The sequence below is a fragment of the Bos taurus genome, chromosome 4 (genome assembly GCF_002263795.3).
Source record: "Bos taurus isolate L1 Dominette 01449 registration number 42190680 breed Hereford chromosome 4, ARS-UCD2.0, whole genome shotgun sequence".
Classification (NCBI taxonomy): Eukaryota; Metazoa; Chordata; class Mammalia; order Artiodactyla; family Bovidae; genus Bos; species Bos taurus.
In genome coordinates this window covers 112516452-112539543 of record NC_037331.1, presented here as the reverse complement: position 1 = coordinate 112539543, position 23092 = coordinate 112516452, and the positions used below count along the sequence as shown (strand labels likewise).

Below are 23092 nucleotides of genomic sequence, written 5' to 3'. Positions count from 1 at the left end.
GGATTTTCAGGCCCCTGCAAGCTTATTTCATTTAGTACCGGACATCGGGTGGAGGGCTTCCCAGGTGACTCAGTGGTAAAGATTCCACCTGCAACGCAGGAGACGTAAGAGACACAGGTTCGGTCCCTGAGTCGGGAAGATCCCCTGGAGGAGAGCATGATAACCCACTTCAGTATTCTTGCCTGGGAAATCCGATGGACAGAGGAGCCTGGCAGGCTACAGCCCACAGGGTCGCAAAGAGTCAGACATAACTGAACAACTGAACACACACACACACACACACACACACACACACACACACCTCAAGTGGAAACCTTTCAGGTCATCTCTGGGGAAGGTCTATCTCACTCCACCCCGTCAGGGCTCGGCCACAGGAATGGGCAGCAGATGAAGGCAGTGGGCGAGGTTGTGCCCTGCCCCGGGGTGTTGGGGGCAGGAAGAGCCTGAGAACCAGCCATGTGGATCTGGTCCCAACCCTATTATTAATCAGGCGTGTGTGCACAGGCACGTCTCTTAATTATGGCCTCTTTTTGAGCCTATAATGTGGAACACAAAACTAAATTGGTGATTCCCAATTCTCCCTTTCTTTGGGGATCTTCTCCAGAGTTTGTTAAAAATAGAATCTTTGGGGACTTTCCTGCTGGTCCAATGGCTAAGACTTTGTGTTCCCAAGGCAGGGGGCCCAAGTTCGATTCCTGGTCGGGGAACTAGATCCCACATGCCACAGCTATGACTTGGTGCAGCCAAATAAATTTTTTTTAATTAAAAAGAAATGATCTTGCCAAAAAGTTTATATTTAAAAATATAGAGGACTTCCCTGGTGGTCCAGCAGTTAAGAATCCATCTGCCATTGCAGGGGACCCGGGTTTGATCCCTGGTCTGGGAAGATTCCACATGCTGCAGAGCAACCAAGCCCCAGTGTGTCAACTACTGAAGCCCACATGCCCTGGAGCCCATCCTCTGCAACAAGAGAAGCCACCGCAATGAGAAGCCCACATCCCGAAATTAGAGAGTAGCCCCCACTTGCCACAACTAGAGAAAGCCCATGCAACAACAAAGACCCAGCATAGCCATAAATAAATAATTTAAAAAAAAATGGAGTCCTTTGATTTCATGGCCAACCCTTCTGATTCATGAGGTCTGACCTGGAGCCTTGAACTTCATGTCCATGAAAGCACATCCTACTTTCTTAACTCACAGGCCTGTGTGTGACTGGCAGCCCAGCTGGGGCACTGTGGCCTCAGTCTAGTCCAGAGGCCCTCCATGACACAGCCATGGACTTCTACTGATGGCTTGGCCCTGGATGGCTGGCCGGGGGCAGAGGATGGTGCAGGAGGGGATGACAAGCAGGGATGCCTTCCAAGTGCAATCAAGCAGGGCTCCTGAGCTCAATAGACGCAGAGCAGCTCAGTGTCTGGAGGAGTGCTGGGTACAATCACAGAGGCCAGGGGTCTCCGTTTGGCCAAAACAAAGAGGAGAGCTTTTAAGGACAGCTGCGTCTTCCCTGTTCTTATTGTGATTCCGGCTTCCTTTCCCTGGCCAGAGCCGATCACGCGGCACAGAGGAGAGCGAGAAAAGAGGCAAGGAGGGTCAGGCAAGTCCTTCCGCCATCCCCTCGCTCCTTGGCTTTAATCCCACAGCCGAGAAGGATTGGCTGATCCTGTTCTTCCCCAGGCCCTGCTCTGTCTGGGTCTGTGAATCACAGCAGACCCAGTGGGAGCTTTAGGACCTGGGGACATGGACCCTCAGTCCAGGACCTCTGACCTGCAGCCCAGCGTGAGGGGCTCAGGAAGCTAATACAGAGGCTCCTGTTGGTTCAACTACTTCTGTGTCGTAACCCACATGGGGTGTGATGGAGACTCACCAGCCGCCTCTGTGGAGAACGTGCGGATCTGTGGAAGGTTGAAATCTCTGGCTGGAGCTGAGGCAGAGCCAGAAGGGCTGGAGGAGGCAGGGATCTGTGCCTTGTGTTGGGGGCCAGAGTGAGTACTCCGCCTGTGACAAAGGTCATGAGGAAGGAGGCTCGACATACGCAAAGGCGGGATAGAGCCTCAGGAGTCCCCCTGAAACTCCTCGAGCATCTACCCCCATAACCAGAGCCTGCCTACTTTACTACTTTGTGCTCACCTACACCTCTGACTTTACGGGGGGCTGTCCCCCACCACCTCTTTTGGAGAAGGAGTTAACTTAGAGCTCCAGTTTATAATAATTCCTGGGCGTGATAAGAGTGTTTTAACCTACAAACTCCTCTGAAGGTTCTCTGGCCTGCCTGACAGGCTTGTCCGGCCACATGTGATCGCTCACAGCCTCCCAACCGTGAGAGGCACAAGATGCTTTAAACCTTCTAAAAACAGGTTCCTTAGAAAAGTTAGAAAACTATTAGTATAAGTATAATGGGCTAATTAGAAATTGTGTTGGTGAAGGGTTTTTCATTTGTTGAGCCAATGTTTGTTGCTAAGTCTCCATATCCCCTGCCCTTACACACATTAATGAATATATAGAATTAACCTTTGATATTAATCACGTTAGACCTTAGGCTAAGTAAATTCTTTCCTTAACTAAAACCCACTACACCCTCACCCTGTAGGAATGTAACTTTATTTGGGTGGTGTCTGTTTTGAGAATAATCAGCCCTGGAGAAATAAGTGTCCTGATTGACTGACCGCTGTCACAAGGAGAGGGTCGTAAATTGTCAGCAGGCCCCCCTGGCCAGAAGATGATGTAATACCCCTAAGACCTCTGTATACATTTGTATGAAGCACCTGACTTTGATAAAAGTCAGGACTGCTGACCCCGCGTGACTTTTGCATAACATCTCAGTGTATAAAAGTAGACCATGGAAAATAAAGAATTGGGATCAGTTTCTCGAAATACTGGTCTCCCCATGTCGCTCTCTCTCTCACTCTGGCTGAGTCTCCATCTGGAGCGCGGAACCCACCATGCTTACTAATTATGCCTGGGCTTCTAAGATCCGACCGGGGAGGCCTCAGTGTCTCCTCTCCTTCGGGAGAACGGAAGGACGCCTGCGGCCTACGTAAGTGGTGCAAGCTTCTTGTCTTGAAGTTTTATTGGTCCCCCGCGTAAACCAAGCTACTCAGCCTCTTTTCTCCACTGAATTTTCCTACTGAGCTATCCTTATTCTATTACTCTTTATATCTCTAATTAATATCTAATTGAAGCTATCGTATCCTGATCTTCGCCTACGCCGTCTCTCCTTCGAATACCCTGGATCAGCCGGGGCTGGTCCCCGGCAGCCTTGTGCACTTCCAGTTTCATACAAGTCACCTGAAGGAGCACCTTTAAATTCAGATTGGGTCTGTACTTTCCCAGGAGTTGTGAATCAAAGGGTTCGAACGGCTTTGTCTTTCTTCCCCAGGTGTCCTGATCTGGGGAAGAGGGGTGCGGACAGGTAATGTCAGACCCACTCTGGGATTGAAAATGAGAAAAAGGAGGGGGCACCTGGATTTGAACCAGGGACCTCTTGATCTGCAGTCAAATGCTCTACCCCTGAGCTATACCCCCTGACCTGGTAGGAAGGTACAATTAACACCTTTTACTGTGTTGACATACCAGTATTCCATCTTGCTGGTTGAGATGTCCAGGTCAGCTCTGCTTTTTTGAACCCTGGCCTCCTAGCTGTCAGGGACCAGCCTTTGTTTCCCTGTCACTTCTATGTGCGTCTGGCTGGGGGCCCCCTGGTAGCCTGGTTGACCTTTACAGGTTGGGAAACATTTCAAATCCTCCAGATAATCCTCTAGGGTGCTAACAGGCACTGAGCATCTACTGTGTATCAGGCGTGCTGGGATGACAATGTAACTGTGACATGGTGACATTGTCTTCTCCCACTTGAAAGACGTTCACAGCCTATGCCCAAGAGTTATTTAAAGACATAGAATAATCTTTATGAGAGTTCAAGTGAAAAGGCAGTTACAAAAGTGTGTCTGAGAAGAATTATAGGTGATTTCAACTTTTTGTGTGTTTTCTCTTTCAACTTTTCTATATTGAGCATGTTGCCATTGTAAAAAAAAAATGTTTCTTAGGAAAAATGATACTCTAGAAGAATGCCACTTGTAGGAATATATCCTTCAGAAATACTCATGAATGCACAGCGAGTGGTGGAGACCCACTGCAACCTCTTTCTGTATTAGCAGTGAACTGGAAACCACCTAATATCCACTGACAGGGAGACAGGCTATAAACATTATGCTGCAGTCATAGGAATATGATGCAACAAGAAAGGATGAAATTGGTCCAGAGTGTGTCATGGAAAGATGCTTAACAATACCATTAAGTGAAAAAAACCAAATTGCATGACAAATGCGTGTATGCTGTAAGTTCATTTGGGCTTTTTAAAAAGCTACTGTGAGGACTTCCCTGGTGGTTCAGTGGTTGACTCCACACTCCCAATGCAGGAGACACAGGTTCAGGTTCGGGTCCAATCCTTGGTCAGGAAACAGAGTTCCTGCATCCATCCCCATGTAAGTGTCTGAGAACAATTAGAGGAAAGCTCAACTCTGAGGCTAGTTGAGCCTTGCAATACAGTAAGTCCTCTATATACGAACCTTCAAGTTTTGAACTTTCAAAGATGAGCACATGCATGCCAGCCCTGGTATACCAGCTGTTGTAGTTCCCTACTGTACTTTTCAAGGTACTGTACTATAAAATTAAAATGTTTTCTTTTTTGTTTGTTTTTTATGTACATATTACGTGTGTGAAAAGTATTATAAGCCTATTACAATGTAGTACTAGATAGTCGACTGTGTTAATTGGGCACCCAGGCTAACTTAGCTGGACTCAGGAACAAATTGGATTTATGAACACGCTCTCTGAACGGAACTCATTTGTATGTCGGGGACTTACTGTAAATCGAAATGTGGATGGCAGTGTTTTCAAAGGCAGAGAAAGTTTTTCATATTCATTCTTGGAGCAAGGTATTCAAGGAAGGGCCTGGTCCCAGCTAAGTGATGAAATTATATACACAACTGACAAGGCCTCCCCCCAGCCAGAGGGAGACAGCTGGGGGTGGGGTGGGCCCTAGGGAGCCTCCTAAAGGGCAAGAGACAGGCGGATGCAACTGCCTCCCACTCAGAGCCTGCATGCTCAGTCCTGTCCGACTCTGATGGCTTGGTGGTTAAAAAAAAAAAAAATCCTCCTGCCAATGCAGGAGACTCAGGAGACTTGGGTCAGTCCTTGGGTCAAAAAGATCCCCTGGAGGAGGTAATGGCAATTCGCTCCAGCATTCTTGCCTGGAAGATTCCGCGGGCAAAAGAGCCTGACGGGCTACAGTCCAAGAGGCCGCAGAGTTGGACACGACTGAGCACACAGACCATTACATTATGGGAAAGGTTAAGAAGGAAGGAATCACCCCAGTCAATGGGGTTCCAGACTGATCTCAGGGCTGATGGGTCAGGTTGCAGGACCAAAGGAGCAAAGAGGAGGCAAGACAGAGGTGGCCATCAGTGAGATAACCTTCACTATCAGGAGGCATCCAGGGAGGGCAAGGACAGGAAAGGGACCAGCAACCAGATTCTAAGCCAAAAGTCCAAGCGCTTATGAACCTGGAATAACAATCGCCACCTCCCTGAGGAAAAAAAAACTAATGTAAAAATTCAAGTCTCTTGTTAACAAAATCAATGAGCTTTAATGAAAGAGGAATTAAAGCACAGCCCTGAAAATTACAGTTTTGCTTTTACAGGCACATATGCATATGTTGATAAGATAACTCGTGTTAAACAGAATAGTTACAACACAGGAAGTTAGACAAAGAGCTATTTGCCAACTTATCAAGTTAGACAAAGTCTGGAGGAAAACTAGAGTTGGCCATGCTCTGTCTTAAATGGCTATTTCTCAATAGAAAGAGATTAAGACTTTCTCGCAGTCAAATAGTTTTATTATGGGAGGCTATTTTTAGCCCATATAGACTTCTGTTGTTGTAGTTGTAAGAAAGGTCATAAAAGATGGTTAGTGTCAGGGATAACAAATTCAAATGACAAAATTCCCATGAACTGTACTTCTGAATTACATGCTAAGCTCTGAACCTACAGTGAATTCTCAGATCATCAACCAAAACGTTTGTTCTCCAAGCCAGAAAGTCATGGAGTTCTTTAGTTTTGAGATAGTTGATATAATTTACTGGTTCCTTCTGCAGACGTTTACTTGTAAAGCTTGAACAAGATATAAAATTGTCTTTAATAATTACAAGACCCAAACTTACACTTTCACATGTGCATTTTTCATCCTCCACGCACTCTCTGAGCCCCTCTCAGGGAGGGCTCATTCCCTGAGAACCATGGGTCCTGGTGATTTGGCTTGGAAATAGATCAGTTCCACCTCGTCCCACAGAGAATGACTGGACTGAGACAGGGAAAAATTAAGGAAACCAAAAAATGCTGAAACAGCAATTGTTCCTGGAGGATGACTTTAAGGTCAAGTGACAAATGATACCCTTCAGAATGGAGGAACTCCAGAACACAAGATGCTGGGCAGACATATTGCAGGGAAGAAGCCAATTCTGACTCCATGTTGGAAACTGTTTCTTTGGTTTGTTTTTGGTTGCTTTTGTTATTATGCATGTGTGTGTGTGTGTGTGTGTGTGTGTGTGTGTGTGTTAGGACTTCAGTCACGTCCGACTCTGGACCCTATGAACTGTAGCTCACCAGGCTCTTCTGTCTATGGGATTCTCCAGGCAAGAATACTGGAGTGGATTACCATGACCTCCTCCAGGGGATCTTCCCGACCCAGGAATCGAACCTTTTCTGTCCCCTGCATTGGTGGGGTCTTTATCACTAGCGCCACCTGCAATCATACATAATAGCCTGCCTCAGAGAACCGTGCCCCTCTGCCTGACTGTAAACTAAAGTGCCTTTGCTCAGCTCCTAGAGTGATAATCTGATCCTGACCACCTTGTGAATAGCTACAAGAAAAAGAAGAGATTAATGCACCCCGCCAAAGGCTGGCCATTCCCAGAGATGTTTTTGAAGACTGAAAGGCTGAAGACCCTTTCACTTTACTTCTCCACTGCCTCTCCCTCTTTATTCTGCCTTTTGACTTTAGTTCTTCATTGCTTGTCTCCCTCTGACTCTGTAAAAGAACTTGGCATCCAGACCCTAACAAGATGGTTACTCTGAGACATTAGTCTGCCATCTTCTTGGTCAGCCGGCTTTCCAAATAAAATATTCCTTGCCTCAATACCTTGTCTCTTGGATTCACTTGGACTCAGTAACAGACAGAGCTGGGATAAGGGAACCACTCTGAGAAAGCTTCTGAAATCTCTGCTAAAGCTGGCTTCAACTTCGTTGCAGACTAGGAGCTTTGGGGAGAGTTTACCATACCTGGGCTCCACCTCATATACACTGATTTAATTGGTCCAGGGTGGGGCCTGGGAAATGGTACTTTTATAGACTCTTCAAGGGATTCCAATTTATACTCAAAGTTAAGAACTGCCAACTATCATAGTAAAGCTTCACAATTTTCTGGTTTTTTAAAAAAACAAAAACAAAAAACTTTACATTGACATCTAATAAGGAAGAAGTTGAAATGCTGTACCAAAAGGGAAAAGTTAAGAATAAGTAGGGGGCACCCAGATTTGAACTGGGGACCTCTTGATCTGCAGTCAAATGCTCTACCCCTGAGCTATACCCCCTTCTGTGATGATGTTGTGATAATTAATGTTGTTGTCTATCCAGCCACACCCAGACTACCTGTAAACCTGTGAGTTGCCACTTCAGGATGGACCTCTCTTGGAAACTGCAAAATCTGCTGCTTGCAAACTCATCAACCTGCTACAGAAAAGGCAGCCAGCTCTCTCCTCAAAAACCACACAGCCTGTGTCCCCGTCTCACCCAGCCCTGCCCCCAGCCTATAGCCCCAGGGTGTGGGCAGCAGCCTGGAGAAGCCTAGACATTGACTGCAAAATGGCCTTCAGAGTCAGATGACTGTGCCCATCACGGTGGGCACCTGAAGAACAGAAACTGGAGGCGAGGGAGGTATCTGTCCAAATTCACTACATGAGCATCTAACCCTCAGGGGCTGACACTCAGCTCAGGGAACTTTCTAGTAAACTCAGTCAAGGACACAGATGACCGTACCAACCTCTGTTTCTTCAGTTAATAGAGATGTGACCACGGAGAGTCACCACTCCTAGGAACAGGCAGAAGTAGGTGAAAGAAGCCAATCTAAAAAGGATACATCCTGTATGGTTCCAACTATATGACATTCTGAAAAAGGCAAAGCTATGGAAAGATCTTAATGAACCAGATAACCACGATGGTGTGATCACTCACCTAGAGCCAGACATCCTGGAGTGCAGTCAATTGGGCCTCAGGAAGCATGGGTACAAACAAAGCTAGTGGAGGTGATGGAATTCCAGCTGAGCTTTTTCAAATCCTGAAAGATGATGCGTGGAAGTGCTGCACTCAATATACCAACAAGTTTGGAAAACTCATCAGTGGCCACAGGACTGGAAAAGGTCAGTTTTCATTCCAATCCCAAAGAAAGGCAATGCCAAAGAATGTTCAAACTACCATACAATTGCATTCATCTCACACGCTAGCAAAGCATTGCTAAAAATTCACCAAGTTAGGCTTCAACAGTACATGAACCAAGAACTTCCAGATGTTCAAGCTGGACTTAGAAAAGGCAGAGGAACCAGAGATCAAATTGCCAACATCCCTTGGACCATACCAAAAGCAGGAGAGTTCCAGAAAAACATCCACTTTTGCTTCATTGATTATACTAAAGCCTTTGACTTTGTGGATCACAACAGTTGAGTTTAGTTCAGTCTCTGTCATGTCCAACTCTTTGTGACCCCATGGACTGCAGCATACCAGGCTTCCCTGTCCATCATCAGCTCCCAGAGCTTGCTCAAACTCATGTCCATCGACTTGGCAATGCTATCCAACCATCTCATCCTCTGTCATCCCCTTCTCCTCCTGACTTCAATCTTTCCCAGCATTAGGGTCTTTTCCACTGAGTCAGTTCTTCACATGTATTGTAGTTTCAGCATCAGCATCAGTCCTTCCAATGAACATTCAGGACTGATTTCCTTTAGGATTCACTGGTTTTCTCTCCTTGCAGTCCAAGGGACTCTCAAGAGTCTTCTCCAACACCATAGTTCAAAAGCATCAATTCTTCAGCCTTCAGCTTTGTTTATGGTCCAACTCTCACATCCATACATGACTACTGGAAAAACCATAGCTTTGACTAGATGGACCTTTGTTGGCAAAGTAATGTCTCTGCTTTTCAGTATGCTGTCTAGGCTGGTCATAACTTTTTTTCCAAGGAGCAAGTGTCTTTTAATTTCATGGCTGCAGTCACCATCTGCAGTGATTTTGGAGCCCCCCAAAATAAAGTCTGTCACTATTTTCATTGTTTCCCCATCTATTTGCCATGAAGTGATGGGACCAGATGCCATGATCTTAGTTTTCTGAATGTTGAGTTTTAAGCCAACTTTTTCACTCTCCTCTTTCACTTCCATCAAGAGGCTCTTTAGTTCTTCACTTTCTGCCATAAGGGTGGTATCATCTGTATATCTGAGGTTATGGATATGTCTCCGGCAATCTTGATTCTAGCTTGTGCTTCATCCAGCCCAGCATTTCCCATGATGTACTCTGAATATAAGTTAAATAAGCAGGGTGACAATATACAGCCTTGATGTACTCCTTTCCCAATTTGGAACCAGTCGGTTGTTCCATGTCCAGTTCTAACTGTTGCTTCTTGACCTGCATACAGATTTCTCAGGAGACAGGTAAGGTGGTCTGAGATTCCCATCTCTTGAAGAATTTTCCACAGTGTGTTGTGATCTACACAGTCAAAGGCTTTGGTGTAGTCAATAAAGCAGAAGTAGATGTTTTTCTGGAACCCTCTTGCTTTTGCTATGATCCAAGTTGTTGGCAATTTGATCTCTGGTTCCTCTGCCTTTTCTAAATCCAGCTTGAACATCTGGAAGTTCACAGTTCCATGTACTGTTGAAGCCTAACTTGGAGAATTTTTAGCAATGCTTTGCTAGCATGTCAGATGAGTACAATTGTGCGGTAGTTTGAACATTCTTTGGCATTGCCTTTCTTTGGGATTGGAATGAAAACTGACCTTTTCCAGTCCTGTGGCCATTACCGAGTTTTCCAAATTTGCTGGCATATTGAGTGCAGCACTTCCACAGCATCATCTTTCAGGATTTGAAATAGCTCAGCTGGAATTCCATCACCTCCACTAGCTTTGTTTGTAGCGATGCTTCCTAAGGTCCACTTGACTTCACTTTCAAGGATGTCTGGCTCTAGGTGAGTGATCACACCATCGTGGTTGTCTGGGTCATGAAGATCTTTTTTGTATAGTTCTTCTGTGTATTCTTAGCACCTGTTCTTAACATCTTCTGCTTCTGTTAGATCCATACCATTTCTGTCCTTTATTGAGCCCATCTTTGCATGAAATGTTCCCTTGGTATCTCTAATCTTCTTGAAGAGATCTCTCGTCTTACCCATTCTATTTTTTCCCTCTACTTCTTTGCATTGATCACTTAAGAAGGCTTTCTTATCTCTCCTTGCTGTTCTTTGGAACTATGCATTCAAATGGGTCTATCTTTCCTTTTCTCTGTTTCCTTTCACTTTTCTTCTCTCAGCTGTTTGTACGGCCTCTTCAGACAACCATTTTGCCTTTTTGCATTTCTTTTTCTTGGGGATGGTCTTGATTACTGTGTCCTGAAGGATGTCACAAACCTCAGTCCATAGTTCTTCAGGCACTCTGTCTATCAGATCTAATCCCTTGAATGTATTTGCTTCCACTGTATAATCATAAGAAATTTGATTTAGGCCTTACCTGAATGGTTTAGTAGTATTCCCTACTTTCTTCAATTTAAGTCTGAATTTTGCAATAAGGAGTTCATGATCTGAGCCACAGTCAGCTCCCGGTCTTGTTTTTGCTGACTATATAGAGCTTCACCATCTTTGGATGCAAAGAATATAATCAATCTGATTTTGGTATTGACCATCTGGTGATGTCCATATGTAGAGTCTTCTGTTATGTTGTTGGAAGAGAGTGGTTTCCATGACCAGTGTGTTCTGTTGGCAAAACTCTGTTAGCCTTTGCCCTACTTCATTCTGTACTCCAAGGCCAAATTTGCCTGTTACTCCAGGTATCTCTTGACTTTCTACTTTTGCATTCCAATCCTGTATAATGAAAAGAACATCTTTTTTGGGTTTTAGTTATAGAAGGTCTTGGAGGTCTTCATAGAACCGTTCAACTCCAGCTTCTTCAGCATTAATGGTCAGGGCATAGACTTGGATTACTGTGATATTGAATGGTTTGCCTTGGAAATGAACAGAGATGATTCTGTCATTTTTGAGATTGCACCCAAGTACTGCATTTTGGACTCTTTTCTTGACTATAAGGGCTACTCCACTTCTTCTAAGGGATTCTTTCCCACAGTAGTAGATATAATGGTCATCTGAGTTAAATTCACCCATTCCAGTCCATTTTAGTTCGCTGATTCCTAACATGTTGATGCTCACTCTTGCCATCTTCTGTTTGACCACTTCCATTTTACCTTGATTCATGGACCTAACATTCCAGGTTCCTATGCAATATTGATCTTTACAGAATTGGACTTTACTTCCATCACCAGTCACATCCACAACTGGGCATTGTTTTTGCTTTGGCTCTGTCTCTTCGTTCTTTATGGAGTTATTTCTATACTCATCTCCAGTAGCATATTGGGTACCTACCAACCTGGGAGTTCATCTTTCAGTGTCCTATATTTTTGCCTTTTCATACTGTTCATGGGGTTCTCAAGGCAAGAATAATGAAATGGTTTGCAAGTGGATCATAACACACTGTGGAAAATTCTTCAAGAGATGGGAATCCCAGACCACCTTACCTATCTCCTGAGAAATCTGTATGCAAGTCAAGAAGCAACAGTTAGAACTGGACATGGAACAACAGACTGGTTCCAGATTGGGAAAGGAGTACATCAAGGCTAAATATTGTCATCCTGGTTATTTAATTTCTATGCAGAGTACATCATGGGAAATGCTGGGCTGGATGAAGCACAAGCTGGGATCAAGATTGCTGGGAGAAATGTCAATAAGCTCGGATATGCAGATGACACCACCCTTATGGCAGAAAGTGAAGAACTAAAGAGCCTCTTGATGAAAGTGAAAGAGGAGAGTGAAAAAGTTAGCTTAAAACTCAACATTCAGAAAACTAAGATCATGGCATCTGGTCCCATCACTTCATGGCAAATAGATGGGGAAACAGTGGAAACAGTGACAGACTTTATTTTGGGGGGCTCCAAAATCACTGCAGATGGTGACTGCAGCCATGAAATTAAAAGACACTTGCTCCTTGAAATGGAGAAGGCAATGGAAGCCCACTCCAGTACTCTTTCCTGGAAAATCCCATGGACAGAGGAGCCTGGTGGGTCCTAAGCTAAGAGTCAGACATGACTGAGCGACTTCACTTTCACTTTTCACTTTCGTGCATTGGAGAAGGAAATGGCAACCCACTCCAGTGTTCTTGCCTGGAGAATCCCAGGGATGGGGGAGCCTGGTGGGCTGCCGTCTATGGGGTCGCACAGAGTTGGACATGATTGAAGTGACTTAGCAGCAGCTCCTTGAAAGATAAGCTATGATAAACCTAGACAGCGTATTGAAAAGCAGAGATGTTATTTTGCCAACAAAGGTCCATATGTTCAATAGTTTTTCCAGAAGTCACGTATGGATGTCAGAGTTGGACCATAAAGAAAGCTGAGCACCGAAGAGTTGATGCTTTTGAACTGTGGTGTTGTTGAAGGAAAGGGGACCCCTTACAGGGCCCGAAACTGGGTTCTTGTCTAACACTTGGAAATGAATTGTCCGAGGAGACACATGTGCTGACAAAGCAAGAGATTTTATTGGGAAAGGGCACCTGGGTGGAGAGCAGGAGGGTAAGGGAACCCAGGAGAACAGCTCTGTCACATGGCTTGCTGTCTCGGGTTTTATGATGATGAATTAGTTTCCAGGTTGTCTTTAGCCAGTCCTTCTGACTCAGAGTCCTTCCTGTTGGTGCACGCCTTGTTCAGCCAAGATGGATGCCAGAGAGAAGGATTCTAGGAGGTGGTCGGACAGGTGGTGTCTCCTTTTGACCTTTCCCAAACTCTTCTGGTTGGTGGAGGCTTACCAGGACCTCCTGTTGTAAAACAGCTCATGCAAACGGTTACTGTGGTGCCTGGCCAGGGTGGGCGGTTTCAATCAGTGTGCTTCCCCTAACAGTGTTGGAGAAGACTCTTGAGAGTTCCTTGGACTGCAAGGAGAGAAAACCAGTGAATCCTAAAGGAAATCAGTCCTGAATAATCACTGGAAGGACTGATGCTGAGGCTGAAACTCCAATACTTTGGCCATCTGATAGGAAGAACCCTGCTCCTGGGAAAGATTGAAGGCAGGAGGAGAAGGGGACGACAGAGGATGAGATGGCTGGATGGCGTCACTTACTCAAAGAACATGAGTTTTAGCAAGCTCCAGGAGTTGGTGATGGACAGGAAGGCCTGGCATGCTGCAGTCCATGGGGTCGCAAAGAGTCAGACACGACTGAGCGACTGAATGTAATGTAGTGTAAGGTGGCTGAGTAGATTTAGGAATCCCCTAGATCATGAATGGACCTAAGCTAACATAAATCTAAGACCAAGAAATGCTGCTGGAGAAGAACCACATTCTACCAGAGGCTCTGTGATCTGTGGGCAAATGTGTAAGATGAACTCACTTTGATTGGCCCCCTCCATCTCCACGCCAGGGAGCGGGTAAACTTTCTTTGCTGCAAGCTGTCTCTCCCACCTTTGGAATCTCTCCCTCTCACCCATCAGCTTCCCCTTTGAGGCCTTGACACCCCAGCAACTACTTCCCCTCCTCTTGAGGTTAGGAGATAGATGGGCTCCACGTTGGACATTTACCATCAGCCAGCCTCCTCTTTGCATTTCCTGAGATAAGAGATAGGTGGGCTTTAGTTGAGGAATTTACAATCAGCCCTCTGCTGACTGGTAAGTAGCCAGTCTTAGTCTCTTGTAAACACCTCAAGGGAATAATTATGACAAGGACAAAGAGAAGAAAAAATTTCTGAGTAAAAGATAAGGGGACACTCCACATGCTCAGAGAGACTTGGAGTCAAAAGTCAGAGGATAATTCCAGGCCAGAATGAGTCTTGTTCCTCCCAGAAGTCTTCACTTTGAGATCCATCTTGGCTAAGGTGTGCACACCCCAGGGGAAGGTCCTGAGACAAATTAACCAGAGGGGAATAAGGCACGGGAAGACAAAGACCCATAGAACTGCCCCCTTATAAAGGATTTAAACTTCCCAAAGGCGTAACTCTCTCTCTGAGCTTGCCCATCTCCTTTCAGCATGTACTTTTCTTTTCAATAAAATTTTTACTTTACTCGTTTCCTTCTGCCTCCTTGCCTGAATTCGTCTTGACTAGGCAGACACTACTAGGGACCTTAGCCCTAACTGCTGGCTCCTCTGGCCCAGTTTTAGGACTCCCAGTCTGGGAAACTAAGACCCTGCTTCCAACCACTGCTCACAGCGCTTGCTGCAAGCTGCCATTTATGCTGCACGTGTCTGACGCTGGGAAGATTGAAGGCAAAAGGAGAAGGGGCGGGCAGAGGATGAGATGGTTAGATAGCACCACTGACTCAGTGGACATGAATCTGAGCACACTTTAGGAGATAGTGAAGGACAGGGGAGCTCGGAGTGTTACAGTCCACGGGGTTGCAGAGTCAGTTAGTTAGTGACCGAACAACAACAAATATATGTACCATTCATGTCGATGGGCATTTAGGTTGCTTCCCTGTCTTACCTATTGTAAATAGTGCTGCAGTGAACAATCAACATTGAGGGGCATCTTTTTAAAAAATCTTTTATGTTGTATTGGGATATAGCTGATTAACAATGTTGTGATCGCATGTATTGTTTTGAATTAGAGTTTTCTCAGGACACATGCCTAGGAGCAGGACTGCAGGATCATATGGTAACTGTCTTTTTAGTTTTGATTTACCTTTTTCTAATAATTAGTGACATTGAGTATCTTTCCCTGTGCCTGCTGTCTTCTTTGGAGAAATGCCTATGTAGATCTTCACCCATTTTTTTTTTTGAGTTTTTTTTTTTTAACATTAAGCTGTATGAGTTGTTTGTATACTTTGGAAATTAATCTCTTGTCTATTGTATCTTTTGCAAACATTTTCTCCCATTCGGTGAGTTGTCTTTTCATTTTGTTTATTATGGTTTCCTTTGCTGTACAAAAGCTTTTAAATTTAATTAGGTCTCATTTGTTTTATTTTTGTTTTTATGTCCATTACTCTAGGAGACCAGTCCAAAAAAATATCTCTGCAATTTATGTCAAGCAGTGTTCTGCCTATGTTTTCCTTTAGGAGTTTTATAGTATTTGGTTTTGCGTTTAGGTCTTTAATCCATTTATAGTTTATTTTTGTATGTGGTGTTAGAGAATGTTCTGATTTTACTCTTTTTCATGTAGCTGTCCAGTTTTCCCAGCACCACTTATTGAAGAGACTGTCTTTTCCCCATTGTAGACTCTTGCCTCCTGTGTTGCAGAGTAACTGACTGTAGACGCCTGAGTTTATTTCTGGGCTCTCTATCCTGTTGCATTGATCTACATTTGTGCCTTTGTTGACCACCTTTGTGCCAGTCCCAGAACCAGGGACCTCTTGATCTGCAGTCAAATGCTCTACCCCTGAGCTATCCCCCCAGGAACACCAGCACATTCTGAGGAACACCTTTCATCCGTGTGGTGACACTAAACTCTACAAAATTAAGTTATAGATCTCCTCCAGGACTGACTTTCTGGAAGCTGCCAGACCTGGCTCCTAGTAAGACATCTTCCATCCAGTCTACAACTTTTCAGGCCTCAGTTGGTGTGTTGGGTCATCAACAAGGAGAAAGGGAGAGCAGGTGCCTGATGAACCCCCAACCCACTTCCGATCGCCTTGCTTTAGCCCAAGAGCTGCCCAAAGGTCTCCATAACTGCCCACACACCCCTCCCTGGGCTCCTGGCCCCTTGTTCCCATAGGTCTGACCCTACCCCCACCCCCACCCCCACTCTGCTGTGCCAAACTGTTTTGGATGAGGGTGGTAATTTAGGGTTACCATTTATTGTCTGTTCTTGGGAAGTCAGCTGTATCTACAACTTTCTAGCCTGCCCTAAAAACACCCATCAGTCTGTATCGGGGGCCTTGCCTTCTCTTTGAGGATCCAACAGAGCTGGAGAAATGAGAAACACACAGAAGAAGAAAACGCAGATGCCACAAGGAGGCGGGATACCTGGAGTGTTAGTGCAGGAAGACACAGGAAGGGGTGTCCACCCAGGCTGCTCCTGTATTAGTGCCGACCTGGAGCTTCCTGTTTCAAGGAGGATCCGAACTGGTGGAAAAATGAAGAAAAATGGAACGAGTAACAGTCTCCATGAATGAAAAATCCAATATGGCAGGGGGCACCTGGATTTGAACCAGGGACCTCTTGATCTGCAGTCAAATGCTCTACCCCTGAGCTATACCCCCTTACTTATTATAGGTGTCTAATAATCACCTTTCACCTTCATAGTCACACCCAGGACTCATGTAACATACTGGAAGTTTCTATTGGTTTCTAGGAAGCTGGTAAGACCAGCAACTTATTCCTCCACAAGCTCAGCCCATAGAGGTCTCCCTCCCAGGCCCTGGAGTCCCACAACCCTACCCCTTCACATGCCTGCATCTCCCCCTTCTCCTCCATGTGTGGTGACAGCAGCAGCCTGGAGAAGCATGGACATCTATTGCTGGAAGGGCCTTTAGAATTTGTCTTTCTCTTATTCTGCACTACAAAACAGCAAGTCGAAGAGATCCTGCCAATCTCTTGGGAGACATATGCAGTACCACCAGAAGGTGTCTCTTCAGCCTGTGTATCTGTGCATTAAACCTGGGGGTGCTGGTGGGGACACTGGGGAGGCTGGTGAACTTCTTAGTCCCTAACCTGTATCTTTTTTATTTTCCTAAAGCTAGTGGTAACCTCATGCCTCTTAGGCAAATATTTTATATAACTAAGCAACTTGCAGCTACAATTATATTACCGTTAGTTGCTCAGTTGTGTCTGACTCTTTGGGACCTCATGAACTATAGCCCTCCAGGCTCCTCTGTCCGTGGGATTCTCCAGGGAAGAATACTGGAGTGGGCTGCCATGCCCTCCTCTAGGGGATCTTCATGACCCAGGGATCAAACCCGGGTCTCCTCCATTGCAGGTGGATTCTTTACCATCTGAGCCACAGGGAAGCCCACAATTATATTATTAGTGGTTATTATTATTCCCTCGCTTTGGAAGAGAAAACCTGTCAGACAGTATGATTTTCGCTTTTAACTATTGTGCTGCAGTCCATGGGGTCGCAAAGAGTCGGACAGGACTGAGCAACTGAACAACAAATTGTTGATGAAGAAATGGAGAGGAAGAGTGGAGGGAGAGGACCCGGAATTTCAAGTGGAATAAACAGGGCAGTGAAGTCTGTGAACTAGCTAGATGCGCCCCCAGGTGGTCATGATGTGAGTTTATTGACCTGAAATAACAGGAAGATCCCCTGGAGGAGGGCATGGCAACCCACTCCAGTATTCTTGCCTGGAGAATCCCATGGGCAGAGGAGCCTGGTGGGCTACAGTCCACAGGGTCACAAAAGTCAGACACAACTGAAGCAACTTAGCATGCATGCATGCAAGAGCTTCCTCGGGAGACAACCGGCCCACTGTATACAAGCTGCCACTGTGAATAACTGAGCATCCATTAGAACAGAATGGAAACCACTGCCTTTGCCAGCTTTCCTCCAATATTCCATAAAAAGTCCAGTGTAGTAGGGGGCACCCGGATTTGAACCGGGGACATCTTGATCTGCAGTCAAATGCTCTACCCCTGAGCTATACCCCCTTACTTGTTATGGGTGTCTAATAACCACCTTTCATGCTTCCCCAGTGGCTCAGCAGTAAAGAATCCACCTGCAAGGCAGGGGACTCGGGTTTGATCACTGGGTCGGGAAGATCCCCTGAAGGAGAGCATGGCAACCCACTCCAGTATTCTTGCCTAGAGAATTCCATGGACAGAGGAGCCTGGTGAGCTACAGTCCACGGGGTCACACAACTGAAGAGACTTATCACTCATACAACCACCTTTCACCTTCATGGTCACACCCAGGACTCCTGTAACACACTGAAAGTTTCTACTTATTTCTGGAGAGCTGGTAAGATTGGCAACCTATTCCTATCAAACTCAAACGGAAGCAGTCACCTGGATCATCTTCCTGAGAAAACATGTTGGAGCCCACTCACCCCCGCCCCCCGACCACGGGCCCTGTGAGTCTTTGCTGCTCGGGCTGAAAGCCAACGTCCACAGTACATTTCCAGGGTCCCTGTTAAAGGCAGGTGACTGAGGTTCTGATGGAAAAGTAGCCTGGGGCGTGGCACGGATCGCATGACTGAAAGTGGATTGCAGCCCCTACTGTGTAGCCGCCAGTCACCGTCCGCATGCTCCCTCAACAGTGCCCATCACTGCCACCACTGCCCTTTCTTTAGTCTCCGCTCTGTGCAGACCCTGCTGAAGCAGCTCAGGATGGAGCGACTGGAGCCCCGAGGACCTCCTATAAGCACCTCACTGTGATTGGTTACAAGGGGAGCATAGGAGAGGCATCAAAGCTCCCAGCTCCCCGCCACGGCGGTGCATGTGCGCGGTGAAGGGGGGATGAACCCGCAGGAAAGGTGACGTCTGCAAGGCTCTAAGGTAAGTGTTAATGGGCATCCAGTCAGCCCTGGAGAAGTTCACCTGGGGCTGCAAGAAGCTAGAGAGGCTTTCTGGCAAAGACCTAAACTATCCGACCTCTCCTCCATCCTACGATGACTCATTCCACGGGACCAGAGGCTAAAAAAAGACGGTTTTTTCAATCACAGAAAATTAACTGAAAGGGAGTTGTTGGAAGGTGGAGAGACCAAATCACATCCTCTGAACCGAGAAGGAACTTTAAGAATGAAAAAAGAAGCAGACGACTCCATAAAGTACAAATACGAAAGTTTATTGTGGATGACCTTCACAGGTAGGACCTGGCGGACAACGATCCAGCATCATTCAGAGTGGCGCCCTGCGCCGCTGATGGGGTACCAGGAGAATTATAGGGACCAAAGCTGAAGACAATCTGACCACCACAGGAGGAAGACATCCACACTGATGGGAACCAGGGTTTTGTCCTCCCCCATGGGGATCTCATGACCAGAACTCATGACCAGGGTCAGCAAAAGGCACTCTTCTGCGGTTTATCTCAGATGGAAGCAAGGGTAAAAGCTGATGGAGAATTTATCTGTCTTGGACACATTCCTTATAAGTGGGCTAAAGGAGGGGAGGGGATAAGACTGCCGGCCTGAGATGGAGCTGAGAAAATGGGGTCCCTGTGGTTCAACCCCACAGGCCCTTCCCTTGTTATAACTGTAATCTCAGCAGCACCTTTTTTTTACTTTCCATCAGCCCATGAGGACAACTCCACTGTGAACTAAACCCATTCCCTCTCCTTCGCCCGAGCGTGGACCCCCTCCAGCCTGGCGGCCCTGAAGCTTCTCCCCAGCCTTCAATTCATGCCAAGTCCTCTAAAGCGACTGCCGTTCTCCGAGAAGGGCTTTCAGGATGATCGAGTACAGGAGCTGCTAAATGAGGCCCCAGAAAAAGAAATCATCTCTGATGTTTCTGTGATGTGAGTGGATGAAAGGAAGTTTCAGCATGGAACTGAAAGGAAGTTTCAGAAAGGAACATCAGGAGATGTTTTACTGTTGAAAACAGCCGATCAAAACCTGAATCTCTGGAGACAGGCCTAGAGGGGGATGTATATGTTTATATGTTTCCGGGTAGTTCTAGTGCTCAGATGAGCCTGGAGTCCCCGTGGTCTAGGATAGAATCATCTTGCTGGTTCTGGGACTTTCCATTGCCCTAGCCCAGGAGATGAGCTCGACAGCTTCCTTTCTACTTTACCAACTCCTTTGCCACCATCTCCTTTACCAACTGTTGCACCCCTCAATCTGCCCACCGAGAAAAGCCCACCTGAAGGTGTAATTTGGTGTGGGTACTAAAATAAGACTTACTTGAGGGGGCACCTGGATTTGAACCAGGGACCTCTTGATCTGCAGTCAAATGCTCTACCCCTGAGCTATACCCCCCTTGCTTATAAGTGGTAGCTAATAAATACTTTCTCACCTGTGTTGAAATGCCCACACCCCCTGTGCACTGAAATTTCTACCGATTCTCAGAAAGTTCTGAAGATATGGAAATTTTGCCTGACAGGAAATTCGCACCTTTTGGCCCTCCTCTTCCCCATAGACCTCCCTCCCAATTTTAGCCCCCAGAAACCGCTACTCACAATTTTGCAGTCTCATTTTTCTTGGTACTACTGTGAAGGCACCAGCTGGAAAAATCACTGCTAAGCGCTGCCCCTCCTTTGCCTTCCTCCCTTTCCTCAGCAGCTCCATCTACCAACTTGCCCCCAGCTCGATTTCCATCTTCCCCACCTTCACCCCAGTCCTGAGGGGTGGACTGGGGGGCTCTGTTGCCCATCTCAGCCTTTCCCCTCTTCTTTCCTCTCATTGCAGCTATGTCTTGACTTTCGGCAAGATCTTGACTATTTTTTGATCCTCCAACTCCCCCTTCTGGACTTTTACTTCAGGATAAATTGTGTAAGGCTCTATAATTCCCTTGTTCAGTAATACTTAGGGTGATTTTGCTTCTCAGATGAATACTGACTGGCACATCTCACTGGGTTTATTTTTTTCACTTTTTCGTTCATGTATAAAATGTACAGAAAATGCATAAATCATAGGTGTTCCACTTTATGAATAATAATAAAAAATACACCATGTAATCTCACATCCAGATCAAGAAATAAAACATGACTCGGGGAGAATGGAAATGAGATGTAAGGGCTAGAGTAGAGAATTGGTCCTTCCTGAGTGTACACTTTTATATAGCTTCAAATTTGAATCATTTTAATATTTTATTACATTTCCAAAAAAAAAAAAACTTAAGTATGGAAAGACGAACCTGAAAATATAAACAAAACCCAGAAACCCAATGGTATGTCACACTGATAATTTGACCACAAAGAAGAAAGTACATTCAGTGGTATATATACTAAGGGGAAAAAGAGATACTGAATTTTACTTAGAAGTAAAGTTGTTTCACTTTACTTGATGTGAGAGTTGGACTATAAAGAAAGCTGAGCGCTGAAGAATGGATGCTTTTGACTGTAGTGTTGGAGAAGACTCTTGAGAGTCCCTTGGACTGCAAGGAGATCCAACCAGTCCATTCTGAAGGAAATCAGTCCTGAATATTCATTGGAAGGATGCTGAAGCTGAAACTCCAATACTTTGGCCACCTGATGTGAAGAACTGACTCATTGGAAAAGACGCTGATGCTGCGAAAGATTGAAGGCAGGAGGAGAAGGGGACGACAGAGGATGAGATGGCTGGATGGCATCACTGTCTTGATGGACACAGTTTGAGCAAGTTTTGGAAGTTGGTGATGGACAGGGAAGCCTGGCGTGCTTCAGTTCACGGGGTCACAAAGAGTCGGACACGACTGAGCGACTGAACTGAAAATTGTTTGGTATAACTTACAAAACCTATGTTTTTGAGCAAATGAATAAAGTTTTGATATTTGGGGGAACCAGGGTTCTAATCCTGAGACAGGAATACAAATATGGAACAGAGACAGGCAAGGAAGAACGGTGGAGCTGGACTGGAATTGTAAGTAGCTATGTGAACACACGTGTGCACGGTGCATGCACACACTCACACGCAAGTACACACAGACACTTCCTAACTCTGCTCTCTGAAGAGCACTAGAAACATCTCAGTTGCAGTGAGTGTGCCTGATGCCCGTATTGTAGTTATTAAATACCATTAAAAAGAGCCAGAAACTTGGAGATCTGGCTGATTCCAGGGCCGGGGAAAAAACCTAAAAGGTGAACTATGGAACGTTTCATGCTAGGAAGTAGGAGAGTGCCCCGAAACCAATGGGGACACGTCAACAGAGCACAGGGCCAGCTTGAAGAGGCTCACCACCAGCTAAATTTGGGACAAGTTGAGCATCAAAACAAACAGAGGAATGTGTTATAGCTCACTGGGGCTTTCCAGCCATTGCTAGTGGTAAAGAACCTGTCTGCCAGTGCAGGAGACATACGAGATGTGGGTTTGAACCCTGGGTCGGGAAGATCCCCTGAGAAGGGCATGGCGACCCACTCCAGTATTCCTGCCTGGAGAATCCCATGGACAGAAGAGCCTGGCAGGCAACGGTCCACAGGGTTGCAAAGAGTCGGACACGACTGTAGTGACTTAGCACACACACACGAACGTTTTAACTCATTAAAGAATCCATAAATCCACGTTACTGAGGTTTTTAAAACTTTTTTAGGTAGAGAAAGGAAAGCTTTACAAAAACCTTTACCAACAAGTCAATTAATAAAGGTAAAAAGCAGGATCGAAATACAAAATCATCAATTTATGACCATCATTGTAAAAACTTAGATAAGAATCATTAACAGATGCTTAATTTGTTAGATGAAGAATATCAGGGAACAGGATACAGAAAAATCTGCTAAACACTACTTCAATTCATTATCCAAATTCAACTTCATCAATAATGTAACAAAGTAACATCATTTCCCTTTTTTTTAATTAAAAAAAATTTTTTCATCATTTCCTTTTGATGTGAGGCACAAAAGACATAATATCACTTGTGTGGTCATTTTGCTAAGATACTGAACTTTAAATAATGAGGGGACTTCCTTGGGGGTCCGGTAGTTAAGAAGCCACCGGCCAATGCAGGGGACACAGGTTCAGTCCCTGGTCCGGGAAGATCCCACACGCCTCGGAGCAACTAAGCCAGTGCTCCATGTCTACTGAGCTTGCGCACGTAAAACCCGTGCTCTGCAACAAGAGAAGCCACTGCAACGGGAAGCCCGTGCACCACCCTGAAGCGTAGACCCCACTTGCCGCAACTAGAGAAAGCCTGGGCCCAGCAATGAAGACCCAGTGCGGCCAAAAAGAAATTAAAAATTTTAAGTCCATCTAAGGATGACT

The 23092-nt window shown here is 45.6% G+C and overlaps 1 protein-coding gene and 5 non-coding genes across 6 annotated transcripts in view; 1 reads left to right on the top strand and 5 right to left on the bottom strand.

The window, feature by feature from the left end:
- Positions 1-23092, top strand: part of ZNF746 (zinc finger protein 746) — a 78592-nt gene that overhangs the window by 24955 nt on the left and 30545 nt on the right. The window lies entirely within an intron of this gene.
- On the bottom strand, positions 3451-3522 carry TRNAC-GCA (transfer RNA cysteine (anticodon GCA)). The gene has a single exon. It is a non-coding gene; the product is annotated as a tRNA-Cys (tRNA).
- TRNAC-GCA (transfer RNA cysteine (anticodon GCA)) lies at positions 7571-7642 on the bottom strand. Its single transcript has one exon. It is a non-coding gene; the product is annotated as a tRNA-Cys (tRNA).
- TRNAC-GCA (transfer RNA cysteine (anticodon GCA)) lies at positions 16454-16525 on the bottom strand. The gene has a single exon. It is a non-coding gene; the product is annotated as a tRNA-Cys (tRNA).
- Positions 17841-17912, bottom strand: TRNAC-GCA (transfer RNA cysteine (anticodon GCA)). Its single transcript has one exon. It is a non-coding gene; the product is annotated as a tRNA-Cys (tRNA).
- On the bottom strand, positions 20105-20176 carry TRNAC-GCA (transfer RNA cysteine (anticodon GCA)). The gene has a single exon. It is a non-coding gene; the product is annotated as a tRNA-Cys (tRNA).